Genomic DNA, 20406 nt, shown 5'->3' with positions numbered 1-20406 from the left:
CCACCATCCTCAGAATCTACTAACCGAACCCCCAATGAAGACAATTAATGAATCTCTCTAGCTAATTGTCTTTTCTTGGGCTCTACATGTGCTAAGCTACCCATAGTTCGGCGACTTAAGGCATCTGCTACAACATTAGCTTTCCCTGGATGGTAGAGAATGTTAACATCGTAATCTTTCAATAACTCAAGCCATCGCCTCTGTCGCAAATTCAACTCTTTCTGCTTGAAGATATATTGTAGGCTTTTATGATCAGTAAATACATCAACATGAACACCATATAAATAATGCCGCCATATCTTAAGTGCATGGACAACCGCAGCTAACTCGAGGTCGTGGGTCGGATAATTCCTCTCGTGCTTCCTCAACTGCCTTGAAGCATACGCAATTACCTTCCCATGTTGCATCAGGACACATCCTAACCCGACACCTGATGCATCACAATACACGGCATAACCCTCTAGACCCTCTGGAAGTGTTAGAACTGGAGCTGAGGTCAACCTGTTCTTAAGCTCTTGGAAACTCCGCTCGCAAGCCTCTGTCCATTGAAACTTAGTTTCTTTCTGTGTCAACTTCATCAATGGTGCCGAAAGGGAAGAAAAACCCTCTACGAACCTCCGATAGTATCCTGCTAAGCCTAGAAAGCTACGAACCTCTGTCGGAGTGGTAGGTCTAGGCCAAGATTTCACGGCCTCAATCTTCTGAGTGTCCACCTTTATCCCTTCATCTGATACAATATGCCCCAAGAATGCTACAGACTTCAACCAGAACTCACATTTAGAAAACTTAGCATACAACTTACGATCACGGAGGATTTGGAGTACCGCTCGTAGGTGGTCCGCATGCTCATTCTCTGAACGGGAATAAACTAGAATATCATCAATAAATACTATCACGAACAGATCTAAAAATGGTCGGAATAGGCTATTCATCAAGTCCATAAATACAGCGGGTGCATTAGTCAACCCGAAGGACATGACAAGGAACTCGAAGTGGCCATATCGGGTCCTGAAGGCTGTCTTCGGAATATCTTTTTCCCGAACTCTGACTTGGTGGTACCCCGACCTCAAATCTATCTTTGAAAAGCATCTAGCCCCCTGCAACTGATCAAACAAGTCATCGATCCTTGGAAGTGGATACTTATTCTTAATAGTTACCTTGTTCAGCTGCCTATAATCGATACACATCCTCAGCGAGCCGTCTTTCTTCCGCACAAATAGTACTGGTGCACCCCAAGGTGAGGTACTGGGCCTGATGTAACCTTTCTCTAACAAATCTTTTAACTGCTCCTTCAACTCCTTCAATTTGCCAGGTGCCATTCTATACGGAAGGACGGTTATTGGTTGATTTCCTGGAAGCAAGTCGATGCTAAAATCAATCTCTCGCTCTGGAGGAATACCTGGAAGCTCATCTGGAAACACATCTGCATACTCTTTGACTACGGGAATAGACTGAAGTGTAGGTATCTCAGCATCTGCATCTCTAACTCGCACAATATGATAAATGCACCCTTTTGCGATCATTTTCCTCGCCTTCAGATAGGAAATAAACCTACCTCTGGGTGTTGGTGTATTACCTACCCATTCAAGGACTGGCTCACCCGGAAAATGAAATCTGGCTGCCTTTGCTCGGCAATCAACTGTGGCATAGCAAGCTGCCAACCAGTCCATGCCCATGATAGCATCAAAATCCATCATCTCTAGCTCAACTAGGTCAGCTGAGGTCTGACGACTACAAATTGTCACCGTACAACCTCGGTAAACCCGTCTAGCAATAATCGATTCTCCGACCGGTGTAGATACCGCAAAAGGATCACTTAGTATTTCAGGCACTATACCAAACTTCCTCGCGACAAATGGGGTAATATACGATAAAGTAGATCCTGGGTCTATCAAAGCATAAGCATCGTGAGAGCAAATGGTTAATATACCTGTCACAACGTCTGGTGAAGACTCCTGGTCCTGTCGACCCGCTAAAGCATAGATACGGTTCTGATTACCACTTGAACTGGAACCTCTACCTCTGCCCCGACCTCTACCAGCCGAAGACTGAGACTCACGCCTTGAAGGATGCACGGACATAGACGATCCTGTTGCTGAACTCGCTGGTTGTGCCATTCCCCCAGAATCTCTATTTGGGCAATCTCGCATCATATGCCCCGGACGCCCACATGTATAACAAGCATCAGAACCTGCTCGGCATTGACCCAAGTGTCCTCTACCACAGATGTCACACCGCGGAGGAAATGACCATGTCTGCGCAGAACCTCGTTGTCGCTGCAAACCCGACGCCCGTGAGCTCTCACCTGGTCCTGACTGAGTATAGCGGTCATACCCGTAACCCTGTAACTGAGGTGGCGGAGGCCTAGGTGGCCGTCCGAAGTACTGGGTCCTATAACTACCCTGAGATTGCTCCTGAGACCTGGGAAATCTCATCCTCTTACGTTGCCCTTGCTCAGCCCTCTCTGTACCCTGCTGCCGACGCCTACCCCTTTCTATATTCTGGGCGAATGCCTGAATCCGGGAGATATCCATACTATCCTGCAATGCAGCGGTGGCACATGCCTCGGTTAACTCTGGGGCTAACCCTGCTATAAACCTGTGAATCCTGTCCCGCATAGTAGCAACTATGGATGGTGCATATCTGGCCAATGAGTCAAAACGGAGACTATACTCTCGAACACTCATATTACCCTGCTTGAGGGCTAGAAACTAATCGACTCGAGCCTGTCGGATCTCCCGTGGTAAGTACTGGTCAAGGAAGGCATCTGAAAAATTCTCCCAAATAGCTGGAGGTGCATCACGTCCACTGGACCTCTCCCATCCCTCATACCAAAGGATGGCTATATCTCGGAGTCGAAAAGCTGCTAGCTCAACTGCCTCTTTCTCCGTGGCATGCATAACACGAAAGATCCTGTGAAGCTGATCTATGAAATCCTGCGGGTCCTCCCTCTGATCTGTCCCCGTGAACTCTGGGGGACTCAAAGCAATAAACTCTCGGACCCTTGAACTCCCAGACCCCTCAGAAGTTCCTGCACTAGCTGATGCCCTAGCCTGTTGCTGGGTAGCTACCAACTGTGTCAACAAATGCACCGCACTCCTTAAGTCCTGATCTGATGGAAGTGGAGGGGGAACTGGATGTGCGGTTTCCCTAGGAATCTCCGTAGTTGGTGGAGGAGCCGGTAATGGCTGAGTAGGGGTCTCCCCTTGAGCCTCAGACTGGGCCCCATCTACTGGGGGTACCCTGTTGGTCCCCTCACCTACTACTGTATCTCTCCTCTGGCTAGCCGTAGTCTTCCTAGTCACCGTCATCTGTGCATGCAAACACCAACACATAAGTTTAATTCAAATTTCCTATAACTCAGTTCTGTAGCACGATTTAGATTTCAAAGAAGGGTAACCAACTCCTAAATGCCCTGCTTATATAATGTGGTGCACAACACATCGATAAACAAGACTCTACTAGACACGACTTGTAGACTCCCTAGGATAGAACTGCTCTGATACCAAGTTTGTCACGCCCCGAACCTAGGAGCGAGACAAGCACCCGGTGCCTCACCTAACCTGGCATACCAAATTGCGACTAAGGGACTCTGAACACATAATGTCATACTTTGGCCATGGGGCCACCTTGCAAGACAATTTGCGAAGCAAAATATAAAACTGAATGGAAACTAGCGCTAACTAAACATCAATATAAAGCTAGGCTGAAAAGGCCGTCATAGCTACTACAGCTGACAAACCACCAAATTATACATACCAGGCCTACAAACCCAACATACTGCACTAACCAACAGGATATGTCTACAAGCCTCTACTGATAGATGTACTATGATCGGAACAGGGCCCCGACCTACCCATAACATATATACAGATATACATAAGATGTACACAACACTCTAGACCTGGCAACTCCGAAAGGCGTGGAGCTTACCGATCAGGCTGAACTCGGGAAACACCTACTGAGGAGATCTACTCGTCTGTCTATCTGAACCTGCATGCATGAAATGCAGCGTCCCCGGAAAAGGGACGTCAGTACGAAATAATGTACCGAGTATGTAAGGCAATAACATAACTGAAAATCGAAACTGAACTGATAATATAATAACTGGAAGTAACTGGGAGTCAAAGATGATCTGGAGATATACTTACCTGCTGATACTGACTCAACTCCTTCAATATAGTAAGTAAAATAATTGTACGGCCTTATAAGGCTCGGTATATATAACTGCTCTGCCATAGTAGGCTCGCTCATAGGCGCTCGGCCATACTAGGCTATGTATCTCGACCATGCTGGGCTCGCTCATAGGCGCTCGGCCACAGTAGGCTCGGTATATAACTTTCCATCTGATCAGAGGTTGCCCAATAGGGGCCTGCCCATCGATTATAGCTCGATGGTAATGAAAATACTGTAATACTGTATATATAGGCTTGCTGCTCTCTTGACTGGAAGAAGACAATACTAAAATTGAATATAGAGTCTCGATAAGGAATAATATTGTAACTTATGAGACTAGAATAGTGTGAATAAATTCATGAATATGAACTTCTCTTTTTGTCTCATTACTAACACATGTAGCTACGAGATCATGCCAAAATGAAGGAAGGCTTAGCCTTAACATACCTTATCACAATATTTCCAATCACCAAGTTGAACTCACCTCTTCGCACCTTAATCTACAAGAATGATAATAATACTATCGTTATGTTACGAAAGGTACAACTATCGCACAACGAACGACAAACCTATTTTGTATTAAAACGGGCAGCATCTCCCCTATAATCCTTACTTCCTCCAAATTCAAGATAACACCAACAATACAAGAACAGAACAATAACAACATATATACATCATTTTCCAGCCCTATATACACCATCAAATACTACAAAACAGCCCAACACACCCCAATCTCTTCGTACACAAAACGACCACCGTAGTAGTGTCAAACGCCCCGAAAATGTTATGACGAACGACCAGCCAACCACCCTACATTTATATGGTGTTTATAAACCCCCTTCCTCCTCCAAAACTCCACAAAATAGTAGTAAAACACGCAGCCCAACAGCAACACAAAACAGTCCACAAAACAGTCCGCTACAAGTGAATAACTCGAACTCACGGCTTCCGATCACCGTCCCGTGAGTTCTTACAAGTATAGAACGACTTACCATGAATTTACAGAAGAAAAATTGGATGAAAGAGAGAAGTAAACTCACCTTATTTGTTGGATAACTCAGCTCTTATCTTGGTTCTTCAAACTCTAGGTTTTACCTCCAATTGGAACTTGAAAGGGAGAGAAAATCAATTAGGGTTTGTGGGAAATTTTTGGGAGGATTCTTTGCAGAGCTTATGTCTGGTTATTATGCTCTATTTTAAGTCTAATATATGAAAAAAATAGGCCCTTAAAAGGCCTCTTTGGACGACCCGAAATGGCCCATTTTTTTGGGCTCTCATTTAAGCAAGTAGGTGACACACCTACTTGTCACCTAGCAGCTTGCGCAGTATCGCACAAATGCCCATATCTTTCTACTCCAATGTCGTATTGAAAAACGGTTTAATGTGTTGAAAATAGACTCATAGATCTTTAATTTGATGGGTGGAAAACCCCATAACTCTAAGTATATTGGGAGAAAATCGCAGTTACATTTGACCCAAAGTTTCAGTAAAACTTATGAATGTAACTTGTGATGACTTTCATCGACTTTTGTTCCACAACTCTCTTGACTTCAAAACATAACACACGGATGTCATACGACTAATATAAATCATAACATAATCTCCTTATCATGTTAATCACCCTAGTCTCACCCCAAAGGTATATGTTATAACATTCCCAACTTGTCGACTTTCGACGAAACATTATTTTCTTCAATTGCTTTAGCTTCTGAACCGTCCAACCCTTTTTGTACTTGTTGTTCATGATCTTCAATATTTCTAACCTCATAGGTAACATGATTAAATTAATTTATATACTTTTAAATATTATCTCATTTTTGGTCCTACATTAGTTTGCTTACGATGCATTTTTATGTACGAAAATATAGGGTGTAACAGGTACTCACCTAGTTGATAGACTGCTGATATTCAAATTATTGCTATGTGGCACGAAAGAATTATGGAAATATTCCTAGTGGGATGATCGTGCATGAAGCATGTGATAGTCATTCGAGTGCCGGAGTTGTGATCAGTTACGATGGTTCATGTGTTCTATGAATTTGGGGGACTGGAGTTCTAAGAAGCAAATTGTTTTAGGGTTGTGGCCTGTTTGATGTGAGTATTTTATTTAAAACTAGTGGATGTACTAATTGCGCTAATTATTTGTGATAGCTGCACGCTACGAGTGCATACATATGTGAGGTTTGAGCCATGTGCGGGCATCAGGGCAAGTATTCATACTCAGAAAAATGCTAAGGGGAAAGTATGCCTAGAGTTGACTGTTAAGCGTAAAGTTATAATGTTTCTCGTATTCGTACCTTTGTCAAGATCTATCTGGGCTACGGTTGAGGTGACAAAGAGGCTAATTCCCTGAATAAATTGGGTAGTTACTATTTCTGCGTTAACTTGCCGATTTGAGCGGTGATAGCACACTTTGCACCTGCCTACTTTATGGAGTGTTATTTATACCAGTCCAGGAGCATGAGAATCTTAATTCAGTTATTATATACATTGTGTACTTATTTTATTGTTCTTGTATGATATGCTTGTACTGGAGGCCCGGGATCATGCCAGGCGGATTATATTATTGGCACGTGAGTTGTCCGTGTGGATCCATATACTAATATTATTGGCACGTGAGTTGTCCGTGCGGGCCCAGATATTGATACTATAGCACGTGAGTTGTCCGTACGAGTGATGTTAATGTGAGCTCTAGAAGAGCTGGTTACTGTTATTAAATTCGTGTGTCTTGGTTCTACTATATATAATGAGCTTATAGCATTGTAGTTGTGGTGGTGCTGGTTGAACCTGCGAAAACGGTTCTCTTCTTTGAGATAATTTGCATTTTGGGTACATGGATTGCGCAGTTTGTGGCTTGAGTTATATTGGTGTGGCATGTCTGTGGAATAGTTTTGCTTAATAGTATAAGGTCATTGGACCTAGAATGTGTACTATCAAGTTTGATTACGATATATTCGAGAGGATAATTGTAACTACTCGACCGGTGTTTTGAGTATTATAACATTGTTCCCCCATTTACTGCTCAATTTATGCTTTACTGTTGTTTTATGACTTACCGAGTTAGTTGGTTCGGATTCGGAAGGATTTCGGGGTGAAATGAGACACTTAGTCTCATAATTGAAAACATAAGTTGGAAAAGTTAACCGGATGTTGACTTATGTGTAAACGACCTCGGATTTGAATTATGATGATTCCAATAGCTCCGTATGGTGATTTTGGACTTAGGAACGCGTCCGGAAAATTATTTGGAGGTCTGTAGAGAAATTAGGCTTGGAATAGAGAAAGTCAAATTTTTTGGAAGTTTGACTGGGGTTAACCTTTTGATAACGGGGTCGGAACCTGATTTCGAAAAATGGAATACCTCTGTTATGTCATTTATGATTTGTGTGCAATATTTGAGAACAATCGGACGTGATTTGATAGGTTCCGGCGTCGTTTGTAGAAATTGGAAGTTTCAAAGTTCATTAGGCTTGAACTGTGGTATGATTTGTGGTTTTAGCATTGTTGAATGTGATTTGAGGTTTCGACTAAGTTCATATCATGTTTTAGGACTTGTTGGTGTATTTGGTTAAGGTATCGGGGGCCTTGGTGAGTTTCGGATGCTTAATGGATCGAAATTTGGACTTGGTAAACTGCTGAAAATGGTGGTTTTCTGTCACTGGTTTCCTTCTATGAGATCGCGTAGGTTTGGCCAGGATGTACATCACGAATGCGTGGGCTAGGCCGCTTTCGCAAAGAGGAACGGAGGGAGGAGTTGAGCCACGTGTTTATGCTTCGCGATCGCGTGAAAAGGTTCGCGATCGCGTAGGCTTGCAGAGACTGTGCTTCGCGATCGCGTGGAATTTTCCGCGATGGCGTAGAGTTATTTCTGGGCAATGAAAATTTGTGCTTCACGATCGCTTGAGTTGGTCCACGATCGCATAGAAGAAATCACTGGGCAGAGAGGTTAAGTTCTGCTAATGGAACTTTGTCCCATTTTCCATTTTTACCGATTTGGAGCTCGGAGAGAGAGGAGTTTCAGGAGATTTTCAAGGAAAACAACGAGGTAAGTCTTTCTAACTCAATATTGGTTAAATTACCCGAATCCAAGGTTATTTTTGACATTTAATTAGTGAATTAAGTGGGAAGATTTAGAAAACCCTCTTGGTTTAATTTGAAGATTTGAGGGTCGAGTTGATGTCCGAATTTAGTAAAATTAGTATGGGTAGACTTGTAGTCGAATGGGCTTCCAAATTTTGTAAGTTTTTGTCGGGTTCCGAGATGTGGGCCCCACGGGCGATTTTTGAGCTAAATTTCGGATTTTGTTGGGAAATTTATATTTTCTTATGAAATTAATTCCAATAATTTTTATTGACTGAATCGAGTTATTTGTGACTAGATACAAGTTTTTCAGAGACCAATTCTCGAGGCAAGGGCATAGCAGAGTGAGAAATTATACGGGTTGAGGTAAGTAACATTTCTAAACTTGGTTCTGAGGGTATGAATCCTCGAAATTGGTAGGATATAAATTTTTTGAAGGTGACACACACAATAGGTGACAAGCATGCAGACGTGCACCATAGAAATTTTGTATTAAATAAATCTTGTGCAGTTGTAAAATTAATGAATCATGTTATTATCTGAACATGTTCCACGTGTTAGAGAAATTGAGCTGAGGCTCCTATTAAATATCATGTTTAGGCTACATGAGCAATATTTTGTGACCCTTGGGGTCGTGTTGCTGTTGAATTAATTGTTTAAAAAATATATAGTTCACACTCTATCATATTCATCAATTGTGAGGATAATTATGGGATCGAGCTGCGTGCCGCATCAGGCCATATTGGCTTTATACATTATTATTATATGGATCGGGGCTGTCCGCCTACAGCATGCCTTATAGGCTTTATTATTATATGGACCGGGGCTGCCCTCCTGCAGCAGGCCTTATAGGCTTTACTATTTTATGGACCGGGGATGACCGCCTGCAGCAGGCCTTATGGGCTTTACTATTTTATGGATCGAGGTTGCCCGCCTGCAGCAGGCCATATAGGCTTTATTATTATACTAATCGGGACTGCCCGCCTGTAGTAGGCCATATAGGCTTTATATCATGTTTGGGTTGAAAGAGCCCCTCCGGAGTCTGTACACACCCCCAATGAGCGTAGATGATTATATATATTCAGGATGGACTTCCCAGGGAATGGACTTACCTTACTTATTTATATGTTGTGATGAATTTTCCCTGGACATTGATCTTGTCCGTATCATTTACATTGGGGATAAATTACCCCAAGGGTTGGATTGGCCTTATACGGTACTGAGTGACCGACTGTCAATCGATGTGTATATATATACGGGACGGAATATCCCTAGGTTGGATTGGCCATAAACAGTACCGAGTGACAGAATAATTTATGACCAGTATTTACATGAGGCCTTTCTACTGAGATGTCATATCCCTCATATCATGCAGTATTGATCCATTTCACTTGTACTGAGTTTAATTGTTGAACTTGAAAGCATGCCTATATTTTTGTACCATTATTTATACTGGACTGTACCTGCGGAGCTTGTCACTACTTTCAGCCCAGAGGTTAGTCTTGTTACTTATTGAGTTGGTTATACTCATACTACACTCTGCACCTCGTGTGCAGATCCAAGTGCTTCCGGATACGACGACTGCTAGATTTTGGAGTTATTTCTGCTGGAGAATATCAATGTAGTTGCTTGACGTCCGCAGACTTGATTCCCTTCGTGTTTAGTTATTGTACTGTTCTATATTTCAGACAATAATTTTTTTTATCAGTCAGACTTTGTATTCATTTAGATGCTCATGTACTCAGTGACACCAGGTTTTGGGAGTGTTTATATTTGTATTTGTAAGGTTTTCTTCCGCTGAATTTAATAATTATTTTTTTAAATTTAAAAGATATGGTGGTTTATTGAGATTGTAGGCTTGCCTAGTATTGAGATCGGTGCCATCACGATATGTGATATTTTGGGTCGTGACAAGTTGGTATCAGAGCTTTAACTTATATAGGTCTCACGAGTCATAAGCAGGTTTAGTAGAGTCTTATGGATCGGTACAGAGACGTATGTACTTATCTTCGAGAGGCTACCGAACCCTTAGGAAAATTTGACTTTCTTGTATTCTATCCTGCGAAATTGATTTAGCTTGAAACATAACTCTTTGAATTCCTTCCACGTATTCGTGTGCACATGTGAGCGCTCAGTATCAGCTGTGTATCATTGGCTTGTGATTCCAGGAACGTGGTTCAAGATGAGTATTCTGTGTTTTGTTGATGTGCTAGTCTGGAGGACTTGAGGCTGGAGTTAGACTGCAGTTTAAGCTCGGTAGTTTCAGTTGTGAGAACCTGTGCAATTGGACTTATGCGTTCGGTAGTATTCCTATGAGTGGAATTTATGGCTCAATGAGTGGTTGAATGACTATATGATAAGTATGATGTGAATGCGGGATGTGTTCAGATGGGTTTTATGAGACAAATAAATTTTACTTGTGACTCAAGAGTTTGCTATTGGGTACTTGATTCCTGTTTGATGCGACGTATAATCTTGAGTTATGAGTGCATTGAGGGATCTGTCATGCTGTTTAATTGTGGAGCGAAGTAGCTTTTTATGTCGTGTTGATGAGTTCAAACTGGGAAATATTAAGTAATTCTGTGGTAATTGTGGCTGCGAAAGGGTATAGCAATATACCAATTTGAGGCTAAGCAAGTGGGTTATTACCTGCAGAGTAATCTACGTAGGTGTGTTCCTTATAATGTTGAGTGGAGAGTTTCTTTTCTACCAGCTAGGATGTCACGACCCAAACCGATGGGCCGCGACGAGCACCCGGTACCTTACTCAACCGAGTACCAACATAACATATATTTTCGTATCATACTATTATAGATAACTCAGCCGGAGAGGCTACCGTGATATGGTAGAATACAATATGTAACACCAACTTATACATAAGACATATGGGCCTATAAGACCAAAATAACCACTCATACACTAAACATAGGCCGACAAGGCCATACAATCTTTTACGTACACGATATCTGTCTACAAGCCTCTAAGAATACATAATTGTCATAAAGGTAGGGACAGAGTCCCGCCATACCAAACAATACACATCTAAATCATACTGACCAAACAAGCAACTCCGGAGCAAATGGAGAGCACCAACATCTTTTGCTGAGCTGATAGCCTACTTGGAGGACGTCAGTACAAATAATGTACCGAGTATGTAAGGAATGAAAATCAGTAAATAATAGACATGAGAGAAACATGGAGTAAAAGACTCAAGATGTAATCCTGAATAATTCTGTAAATCATTAATATTTACAATATCATGCATATGCATATAATGTCATACCATGCTTAGGTATATGTGTTCATAACATCATCAAGCCTCTGAGGGCATCCCATCAAATCATCTCGGCCACTGTGGGCAATGTCATCAACGTATACCAGCTGATCAGGTGGTGGTGCGTATATAACGCCGTAACCTTTTCTCATATCCCATATATATATATATATATATATATATATATATATATATATATATATATATATATATATATATATATATATATATATATATATATAACGATATCGGTCATGGGTCGATGTACATGTATAAATGCATGAAATGCATAAGAAATACGTTAATAAGATTTTTCAAAATGTCATACGATCACTATGCCTTTGATTAATATCAGGAAATAAACTTTATCAACTTACGTATTTTCTGAGACCCATGAACAGATGATAGAATAATATGACACATGGGGAATCAAGAACATAAGCATCTCTAGTATTTCTTTTAATAGAGTCATTTATGCAAATTGTGCATTAGTTCTTTTCGTTTGTGTCGTATAGATCATGCCAAAAGAAAGAAGGGATAGCCTTAACATACCTGGACCGATTCTGTTGATAATTTCTCTAACACACATTTATTTGCGACGAAACACGTAACGACGAGATCGAAATAGGGTAAAATACATATGATATTCTTGAAAAAGATTGCACCGTACTCCCTTAAAATCACAAATCCCACATTTCTATAGTATTAAGTAGTCTTTGTATGGAACATTTGAAGCAATTGCGTTGCCATTGCCAATCAACATCTTTCCTGAAGTTCTGTCACGTTTTGCTATTACATAATTCCCAGTTAGTTTGATGCTACCTCCATGGACATCATGTTAATATTAATACAAGAATGGAATTATATGATTTCATAATCATTCTCACAGTGGTTTTCATCCGTTAGCAAGGAAACATAAGATCTTAATCTTAATGATATGGGAAGGTCTTTTAAGATCATGGTTTGTGGCCCCCACTTTGGATGACTTAGTCACCAAATTCTTCCTAATATATGTCACCTTTTTACATGACTTAAGAATCATTTCTTCGCTTGATTCTTTGGCTGCCACGTTCAGCATAGGGATTTCATTAAGCTTATCCAACAATTATTTAATTATATGGTAATCTCCCACTACCAATTAATAATTATCCAATTATTCACATAATTAAGAATTATCTCAAATTACTTAAAATACTACTCACTTTTAATGCAATTTATACATCTGGCTAACATGGTCATGTAGTACCTTGTATGACATTAGTCCATAAATACGAGGTATTATAGCTTGGACCATATTTTATCCCAAATTGTCAAACTTTGACGAAATTCGTTTTCTTCGATTTGCTTACCCTCTCACCTTCACGAATTTACTCGTCACTTGTTTGAAATAGCATAATGAGTATAATCTAAAAATAATCACATTCCCAAACTTACGTCGATTAACTTGCGACGAAACTTTATCGTATGAAAATACGGGATGTAATATATCCTTTCTGAGCTTTCATCAATTTATTTATGGCGTACTTTCACGTACAAAAAGAAATATGGGTGTAACCTTTGGAACATTCGTCCTTGAATGTTGACTTATGCACTTATCATTCTCATAACTCATAGCTCTTGCAAATACTTTAATATTCTCCTTGCCATTTAGGCAACTATTCTTTGAATAAATCCAAAGGCGAGGGCATTCCCCCCTTTAGTCCTCTTTGTTATACCATGACTTTCCTCCAGCTCTTAGCCAATCTCTAGGCCTTACTTTGTGAACATATACAAAATTATGTCAAGCTGTACCTCTGGGCGTCATTAGCTTTACTTCATCTAAGTAGGCCATACTATACCATAATTCTTACTTAGATTTATCATTACTGAGGTCTGCTACCAAACTCCAGGTTACTCTCGTTGCTTATCCTATATGCATAAACCTAAGTCTTTTAATGCTTCTTCATTATTGTTCATCTGAAGACTGATGGCCTAATCTCATCTCGTACTTTGCAGCTTTTACCCATCCATTGTTGATTTACCTCAATGTTGATCTACAACCTTCCATTGATAACTTGAAACTTCTTACGTAATATATTGCCACTAGGGCTTACGCTGCGTCGTGGAACATTTGAAGTGATTTTTCCTGATCCACCTGGGGGCAATACTATACATTAATAATCGTATTTTATATCATCCCAATGTGGTTCACCTTACGTGGGTATTTTAATTCCGTACAATCCATAAAATCATCTTCAAATCATTACTCAATCGAAGGCCTAAATGCCATCCTTCATCTAACACAATTACATCTTCATTCTACTACCAGGCCATCATTTCATCTCTTCTAAATGCTACTAGTCTTAGATTCCTTTGATTTCATTCAGTCTATACTGAGCTTTCTATAACTTAGAGAAGCCACCAGCTCTCTTGTTTTCATGGGCTTAATCCCGAGGACTCATCCGTTTCTCGTTACCTTCTCAATCGCCCTTTCTTGTCCTTACTCCTGTCTTCCTAAAATCTTATCGCTCTATCATACTTTAGCTTGCGATCTACACATATCCATTTATACTACTCGCAACCTTCCTTCAACTTGCTTGCACCATAGATTTCCTTATGTTATTCTAGAACGTCAAGTGAGATATCACATCATCTCTAACTCTTCTTTACTCTCTTGACTAGGTCTCTCGGTACCTAGAAACCATAGGCTGGAAGATATGCCATCAATGTCACTGCTATCATTCCTGGATATTGAATCCAAACACTTTTAGTCCCTTATCTAAAGTATGGATTGTTCGCAACCTTCTGCATTTGAGTATCTAGTACGTTGTTCACCTTTACCTTACTTACCTTAAAATCTCGCATCACATCTTCTATCTCTTTCATGACCTCGTTTTCACATAGGTATAATTTGCGTCCATAACTTGAAGCTCTATTATAATACTTGCACCTCTGGTGCATACACAATTCGGTGGGAGATTCATACTAACTTCTTTTGGGGATGGTACTCTTGTATCTGGCTTTATCGTAGAGCCGTTATAAAATATGGCTACTGTACTATCTCTCTTGTACTTTTGATATTTAAGAGTGATTCTACAATGTTCTCAATCATGATGTCTATAATTTTCTGGGTCCAATAATCAAACTCGTGATTTTTTGGTTGACGTAACTCTTTAGTTTCATCTTCCTTCTGATCAGCCTTTATGTAGGCTTAAGCTATCTTCCGATCTGCAACTCATGGTATTAGTTATTACTTTAGCCTTTAATGGGTGTTATGGAATACCCATGATACAATCTTTTATCAACCCAATCCTTCATCTCTGCTGCGTGTATACTTAGCTTATCTTAGTTCCCACGCATGCCGGAGTTTTTATGCAACTCACATGGTCTCGAATATTACTTTTGGTTTCATTTCGCGCTCATTAGCTCCGATAGGTGCCACTTTCTTATGGAGTGTATACAATGTTATAGCGAGACTGCTATTAAGACAATTTCTTCTTCAAGTTACTATGCTTAGGTTGAAACTTTCTTCCTTATTTCCTCAGCTAGTCTTTTGTTTTCGTACTTAGGGAGGACCCTCTACCTCTTGTAAAGCTGCGAGCTTATTACATCGTATATTTGACGGAATTTTTAATGTTTTTCCTCGCCTATAATTGTCCGTAGTTACTTATTTCCACGCACTTATGCTTGTAGGGTTGCTCCTGAACTCAAGTTTTGACTATCTTCCCAGTGAGACTATCTTTTATTTTCATAACATTCATACGGTGCCTTTAACTACCCCAACTCTTGTCTGAATATTTCCTAAGGGTCACGATGTCATATCTGCGAGACTGAATTCCCCATGTTGGGGTTCACTATGATCGTCTTGCACAATCTATTGATTTGTCTGTGTCCTCTTGTTTAGCCATAACTAGGCTCTTCCTGAATCAACTACTAATTACTCGTTGGCCCATTCTCATATCAATATTCCGCGTAATCTTTCTTGGATTATTTACTTTGTCTTAACTTGCCTCTCGCACTGGCTCCTTATTTATCTATAACATCCCGGATAGGAACCCTTACTTCCTTTCCTTGACGTCGTGCTTGCATAATGTTCTGGAATCATAGCATATCTGTAGGATTTAAATGAGTGCAATATCACCCCTTCCTCATTTTTTTATCGCATTCTTCCTTTACCATTCCATAGTTACTAGAACCACTTAATTCTGACTTAATGCCACACCACTCCATATTCCCCCTTTTAGGGGAGTACTAAGATTTAGTGCTACGATAATCTACGTATAGATGTTTTATCTCTTTATCTTTGGCTTCTTTTCATATCATCGATTACCCTTACTCACATTGCGGAAATCCTTCTATACCAAGGATAACGAAATTTCTTATTCACGAGGGTGACTCCTAGTGTAACTGGCACATATAGTCCCTTAAGCTTAACTTTACTCCCATTGCTTGCTTTAGGGAAGCGTCCTCCTGAATGACCTTTAAGGGCTATTCTTCTATTTTCCATTCTATTATTGTCAAAACGTAATCTCTAAAATTATCATGATGCTGACCAATATTAAATTACTCAGTCCCTAATTCATGTTTAGCTTACCTTCTTCACCAGCCCATACTGATTTCAATTACTTTGGGGTCTAACTTTTCCTTCTGGTAGTCGCGTAAGAGTCATGAACTTATTTCTCGAAATGAGGATACACCTTTATGGCCTATACTCTTTTGTTGTCTCTAGGCCTGGCACCTCTCATCTTTTCCTTCCCTTGACTATAGACTATGTAATATTGTCATTTAATTTTTTTTCTACCATTGTCATCCAGGTATCACATCTTACTTATAATGCTTCATTAACTCTCTTCTTATTTCCCGCTAACATTTATATCTATCACTTTATTCTGAAAACTCGAACAAGATATTCTTTTGCTCTTAGCTCCCCTTGCTCCATCCATTGGCTCTTCGAGTTGCCTAACATTCTCTCTCTACTAGGGACGGGAGCCATACTAAGATAATATTTATCCCTTCCAGGCTTCCAATGCCTATCTTTCTAGTACTCATATCTAGTTGTACTATTTTAGATTACACCATCTAGGTGTCTCACAAGGAGATCTATTAGCACATTTGCAATATTCTTCGGAAATTCTAACTAACACAAACAATCCATTCACAATTTTTGGTTACTCTAACCCCAGCCAGATCCTGATATCCCATCCCTTTCTTAAACTACACCTGTTAGCCCCCTATGGGGTATAACTGAGATGGGTGTGGCCAATTATACATACCTCTGTTATTGTTGAAGGTAAATCAAAAGGCTTATATTCCTCTGCCTGAATTGTAAGTACTAATAATCTTCATTAGCTGGGCACCTCGTACCCTTCTTCCTCTTGCTTCTTTTACTTGTTGAAACTTGTATCTATCTTCTGAATCTCTCACTGCCTTTCACCATAGAGGTGGATAGATATTTCTGCCTTAAGGCTCCTTATCAAAAGGCTTACACGTCTTAGTACACCCATGATCTGCTGAATACCTTACATTTATATATCATAAGCATCATGCAAAATCAAGTTCCTCTGACTCAACTCTTTCACAGCCACATGCAATCTCTTACCAACCGTCTTTCAAGATATAGGCATAGTCGTATTATGAGTAAGATAGAATTTATGAAATTGAGTTCGTATAACTGAGCTCTACCACACGATCTAGAGTAAGAAGAAAGAGTGATAGTCCTAAATGTCCTGCAGCCTCCTACTTATAAGTGTGATGCACAACACACCCATAAACAAGACTCTACTAGACACAGCTTGTAGACTCCCTAGGACAAAACTGCTCTGATACCACTTTTGTCACGACCCAAACCGATAGGCCGCGACGAGCACTCAGCACTTTACTCAATCGAGTACCAATATAACGTATCTTTTCGTATCATAGTATCATAGATAACTGAGCCGGAGAGGCTGCCATTAGATAGGTAGAATACAATATCTAACACCAACTTATACATAAGACATATGGGCATATAAGACCAAAATAACCACTCGCACACTAAACATAGGCCGACAAGGCCATACAATTTTTTACGTACACGACATCTGTATATAAGCCTCTAAGAATACATAATTGTCATAAAGGTAGGGACAGAGCACCGCCATACCAAACAATACACATCTAAATCATACTGACCAAACAAGAAACTCCGGAGAAAATGGAGTGCACCAACATCTTCCGCTGAGCTGATAGCCTACTTGGAGGACTCTCGACCTGTCTATCGGGACCTGCAGGCATCAAATGCAACGTCCCCAGGCAAAAGGGTCGTAAATACAATTAATGTACCGAGTATGTAAGGAATAAAAATCAGTAAATAATAGACATGAGAGAAACATGGAGTAAAAGACTCAACATATAAGCCTGAACAATTCTGTAAATCATTAATATTTACAATGTCATGCAAATGCGTATAATGTCATACCATGCTTAGGTATATGCGTTCATAACATCATCAAGCCTCTGAGGGCATCCCATCATATCATCTCGGCCACTGTGGCCAAAGTCATCAACGTATACCAGCTGACCAGGTGGTGGTGCGTATATAACGCTGTAACCTTTTTCCATATCCCATATATATATATATATATATATATATATATATATATATATATATATATATATATATACGTGTATATAACGACAACTGGTCATGGGTCGATGTACATGTATAAATGCATGAAATGCATAAGAAATACGTTAATAAGATTTTTCAAAATGTCATACGATCACTATGCCTTTGATTAATATCAGGAAATAAACTTTATCAACTTACGTATTTTTTGAGACCCATTAACATATGATAGAATAATATGACACATGGTGAATCAAGAACATAAGCATCTCTAATATTTCTTTGAATAAATCATTTATGGTAACTGTATATTTGCTCGTTTCATTCGTGTTGTATAGATCATGCCAAAAGAAAGAAGGGATAGCCTTAGCATACCTGGACCGATTCTCTTGATAATTTATCTAACACACATTTTTTTGCGATGAAGCACGTAACGACGAGATCGAAATAGGGAACGATATGTATGATATTCTTGAGAAAGATTGCACCGTACTCCCTTAGAATCGCAAATCCCATATTGTTATAGTATTAAGTAGTCTTTGTATGGAACATTTGAAGCAATTACATTGCCATTGCCAATCAACATCTTTGCTGAAGTTCTGTCACGTTTTGCTATTACATAATTCCAAATTGGGTTGTTTCTACCTCCATGGACATCATGTTAATACTAATTCAAGAATGGAATTATATGATTTCATAATCATTCTCACAGTGGCTTTCATCCGTTAGCAAGGAAACATAAGATCTTAATCTTAATGATATGGGAAGGTCTTTTAAGATCATGGTTTGTGGCCCCCACTTTGGATGACTTAGTCACCAAATTCTTCCAAATATATGCCACCTTTTTACATGACTTAAGAGACATTTCTTGGCTTGATTCTTCGGCTGTCACGTTGAGCATAGGGATTTCATTAAGCTTATCCAACAATTATTCCCTTAATTCCTTAAATTACATAGTAATCTCCCACTAACAATCAATCATTACACTTTATACATCTTGCTAACATGGTCATGTGGTACCTTGTATGACATTAGTCCATAAATACGAGGTATTATAGCTTGGACCGTATTTTATCCTAAATTGTCAAACTTCGACGAAATTTTTTTTCTTAAATTTGCTTACCCTCTCACCTTCACAAATTTACTCGTCACTTGTTTGAAATAGAATAATGCTTATAATCTCAAAATAATCCCATTCCTGAACTTACGTCGATTAACTTGCGACGAAACTTTAACGTATGAAAATGCGGGATGTAATATCTCATTTTCAAGCTTTCATCAATTTACTTATGGCGTACTTTCACGTACAAAAAATAAATATGGGGTGTAACATAGAAGTATGTGTTGAGATTTGAATTTGAATCATATTGAGAAAGTTGACTTGACTGTCACGAGAATAAATACGAACTTAGCGGATGATTGAGGTATTTATGGTGAGTGTTGCATAAGCTTGAGAAGAATTTTCATTGAACTGATTGCAGTATATGGCATTAATAAAGTATGGGTATTGTGAGTTATCGAGTGTTTTATTCTATGGCTCTGAGCCAAGTGGGGGAGTCTGCTATTGACAATTTAATTTCATGGATATATGTTAAATTTTAATTTTGGTCTGAGGCAAACTTGTGGGTTAGTTATGACTTGCAGAGGTGGAGATCGAGGATGACTCGGGTGAGTAAATTCCTGGATACAGGTTACATTGCACTTTATGAAAACATGAAAAATATGGAATGATTAAGTTGTTATTTTGCAGATGCAGTGCGCATGAAGTATGAATTTGATTGGTTGTGTTAAGACAGGGTTACTTCTTTGAGTGTTGATTGTGCTAAAGGAGCATATGTCTTTCGACCAGTTTGGGGCGGAGCAAATTAGATTTCAGTAGAGTGGATGACTCTCAAGAGAGTTCTAAGGGATTCAAAATGTACATGTGGCAATTGAAATTCTTTCGAATTTGTAAATCACTAGAATCGGTTACTTACATTGGATGGTATCGGGACGTGCGGTAATTCTATTTGAGTATGGATTCTACATTTTTGTATAAGAAAGGAAATAGGAACAATTTTAAATTCATATAAGGTATTTTCAGAGTGAGTGTTACGGTTGTGGTATTTATGGAGGTGCTTAAGAATAATGCAATGGCTTATGGGCCGTAGGGCGATGTGATTTTAGGTTAGGATGTCTTGTAATGAGCTTTGGGTAAGGATAGTAGCATTCTGACAAGGAGAAATGTCAACTTGAGGGTAATTTAGAATAAACTCGGAGAAAATAGGACAAATGGGTAACATGCAGGATC

The sequence above is a fragment of the Nicotiana tomentosiformis genome, chromosome 1 (assembly GCF_000390325.3).
Source record: "Nicotiana tomentosiformis chromosome 1, ASM39032v3, whole genome shotgun sequence".
Classification (NCBI taxonomy): domain Eukaryota; kingdom Viridiplantae; phylum Streptophyta; class Magnoliopsida; order Solanales; family Solanaceae; genus Nicotiana; species Nicotiana tomentosiformis.
Note: the sequence above shows the minus strand (reverse complement) of the source record.